This window comes from Myotis davidii, unplaced genomic scaffold (assembly GCF_000327345.1).
Source record: "Myotis davidii unplaced genomic scaffold, ASM32734v1 scaffold332, whole genome shotgun sequence".
Lineage (NCBI taxonomy): Eukaryota > Metazoa > Chordata > Mammalia > Chiroptera > Vespertilionidae > Myotis > Myotis davidii.
The window spans coordinates 1,067,713-1,071,098 of NW_006285779.1; positions in this window are offsets into that span (position 1 = coordinate 1,067,713).

Below are 3,386 nucleotides of genomic sequence, written 5' to 3' on the forward strand. Positions count from 1 at the left end.
GCGAAGGAGGTGGCTCGGGCTGGCGCGCCTCCTGGGTCCTCTCCACTCCTCTCCTCGCTCTTGATCGCTTGCTCTCTTGTCCAGAGGGTGATTCCAAACCCGGGGGAAATTAATCAACGCCCCTTCGGAGCTTTTTTATTTTCTTCCCTTAAAATAAGATCCCCAGAATCTTCCCCACCGAGCTCCAACAGAAATTTTGTAAAAAGGAGTGTTCAAAGATAATGAGCAGATCCTCTTTGAAAATACGAAAATCAAGCCCGATCCAGAAGAAGGGGCTGGTGACAGACCCCAATCCAGTCTCTCTGAAATCCAGCCTCCAACCTGCGCCCGGTGAAGAGTTGGGAGATGCTTCCTGCTGCTTTTCGGGGGTTACTCTTCCGGCCCGTTGGGATGGGCGGGGGGCGGGGGGAGATGGCACGCCGGGAGGACAGGATGGGTCTCAAGGGAGGAGGAGTAAAGTGTTTTCAGCGCCAACTGTTCCGGTTCGGGAGCCAAGGGGGAGCCCAGCCAGAGCTGGCGCGTGGGGAGACAGCACTAGGAGCTGAGCGAGGGATGGACGGGGGACCGCGTGTGTGCGTGTGAGCGATGGGTGTGGGGGCGGGAGGGGTGTGCTGGGGCTGGGGGCAGGCTCGGATCACGCACGGGCTGCGTTTGCATTTACGAGCCTGTGAGTCGTCAGAAAGGCGAGACAGAGCAAAGCTGGCGGGTCAGGATAGCCCTCCTCCCCCTGGCGCCCAAGGCACCCCTGGCCCCCCGCCACCCGAGGAGGTAAACTGGTTGTTCCTTAAGCCTCTAGAAGGCGAGGGAGAGAACTGGGAGGCTCCAGTGGTGGCAGCAGGGGCTTGCCAGCCCATTCCTAGGCTCTCTTCTGGGGACCCCTCAGCCATAGCTGGAGAGAGACCCTCGCCCAGACCCTTTTAAGCTCAGAGAGGATCCAGGCTTTCCTCCACTCCCCCCACCCACCACCCACCCTGTGAGGTGGCGCCTAGATTCGTTTCAGAGCGAGCTCCGTGTTCCTGCACAGTGCCCGCTGCCAGTTACAGGGTTCAGCCCTCCTGTGCCCCCTGCGGAAGCGCGGCTGCACCTTTAAGCCCTGTAGGGAGGAGAGTTCAGGGAGGGGGAAGGGGGGACTACATTAGGACAACCTCCAGGTGGTTTATAGTATAGACCCGGGACTTGCAGTTCAGCTGATGCCTCCAAGAAGCTCCCCGGTGTTTAGGGGTTAAAGGGCCGGGATGCACGGAGCTAGAGGAGGGGATATTCTGAGATAGGAGCAGGAATTGGCGAGGGGGCTTGGAAAACTTAATGGCCCGCAGGCTCTTCTCTTCCTCTTGGGGATTCCACGAAGAGTTCCTTTGTGGGTGACGGTTGAAACGGAGGGAAACCCGGGGAGGCGGAGGGAGGGAGAAAGATGGAGTGAAGGTAAAAGAAGGGAAAGGAAGGGAATACAGAGAAAGGGAGTTGAAGTGGAGACTGAAGGGCAAGATAACGGCTGCAAAGGGACAGGGGAGAGAGGAGAGCCCCTAACGTGTGCCAGGGGAGGCCGGAGGAACGGAGGAGGCGAGGAGGCTCCGGGGAAGCTGAGCAGCCTGGGGGGGGTGGGGGTGGGCAGCCCGTGGTACTGGGAGTCCCCACTCCATGGAACTCGCTTTCCACCGGGAGCTAAAATGGCAAATGGGAACTGAGGAGGCTGGGCGAGACAACCAAGCTGGTGGCAACGTCCAGCCCAGCATGAGGCGGGTCCTGGCGTCTGTGGGTTTCCAAAGACCTTGGGCGATGGGCCGTACGGAGAAAAGTTCTGATCCTCAGGCTGAGGTGGGCGCAGGGTCCGGACTCGGGAGGGAAGCGGCCATCTGCGGATTCCCAGCGCCCCTGCCGGGGAGGCTCTGCGCTGCAGCCCAGCAGCGGTGAGAGGTTTCTCTGCTGGGTTGCTGGGCAGAGGTGGTGGGTGGCACAGCATACTTCTCTGGGCTGCCCAGCAGACCTCCAGTACCGGGGGCTCATACACCCAGGAGGGTGCATCATTCCAGATCCCAGGCCCTCAGAGAAGGGCCAAACCCCAAAGCTCTCTGAAGTCCTCCAAGGAGGGCAGTGGTTCTCCAGAGCAAGGCTGAGGGTCCCCTCACTCTCTCGTCAGAAGGAACTCCAACCCGGACAGAGCCTGTGGAAAGGCTGGGCAGAGGAGGTGGGTGGCACAGCATACTTCTCTGGGCTGCCCAGCAGACCTCCAGTACCGGGGGCTCATACACCCAGGAGGGTGCATCATTCCAGATCCCAGGCCCTCAGAGAAGGGCCAAACCCCAAAGCTCTCTGAAGTCCTCCAAGGAGGGCAGTGGTTCTCCAGAGCAAGGCTGAGGGTCCCCTCACTCTCTCGTCAGAAGGAACCCCACCCCGGACAGAGCCTGTGGAAAGGTCAGATCCTGGACTTGCTGAGATGTGGCTATGAAGTAGTGGTTTGGAAAAAAATGGATAAAAGACTCGGGGGTACATTTTCACATGTCTCCTGCTCCAACTCATCCTCTAGGCCTTGCTCCATCAATTATCACCTCCTCTTTCTATCTTCAGTCTCTCCCTCCTTCACCCATTGCCTAATACTGCCTGCCCTCAGCTCTGTGGTGCCCCTTCCTCCCCAGCCTCCCAGTCCCAAACCTCTTCTCCCCTCTGAGAGTTCTCCCCTATACCTGCAGTCTCCCCTTCCTCATCAGCCTCTCTCTCCTGGACTTTCTACAATCTGACATTTGCCTTCAGGTGACTCATCAAAGCTCTACCCCCAGCAAATACCACCCAAAGGCTTCCAGAGACAGCCCCCCACAGCCTCCACTTCCCGCATTTGTAAACATATCCCATCTGGAAAGATCTCCCTTGGTCTACATGGTACCATGACTAGTGGCTATTGTTTCAGGCAACACCACTCCATACTACTGGCAGGAATGGCCTCTTTAAATGTAAAGAAGGTTATGTCATGAACTGCCCTCCTCAAAATTCTTCATGACCAACACGTCCAAATTTCTTAGAATGGTCTCCAAGCCTCCATGCACTGCCTCACTTCCATGGACTTCCTTACCCTATTCCTTAAGCCTGTAATCTACCCTCTGCCACAATTTCCAACATGGTGTGTTTTAAATGCCAGCTCCTCCATGTAGCCTGTCCCCACTATCCCACAGTACCTGACACCATATGCATTATCACCACCACCATCATCATCACCAATTTCTTTGTCTTCCTTCCTGCTATAAGATGGTAGCTCTACAGTAACTATTTGGAATTTAAAAGGGAGGGAGAAGGGTGGGTTGGGCTCCCCTTTGCCTTGCTGGCATAATGTCTTCTTCATCTGGGAAAGGCAGGTTGATAGCTATCCTTAGCCCTCACCAGTCCCAACCGGAAGA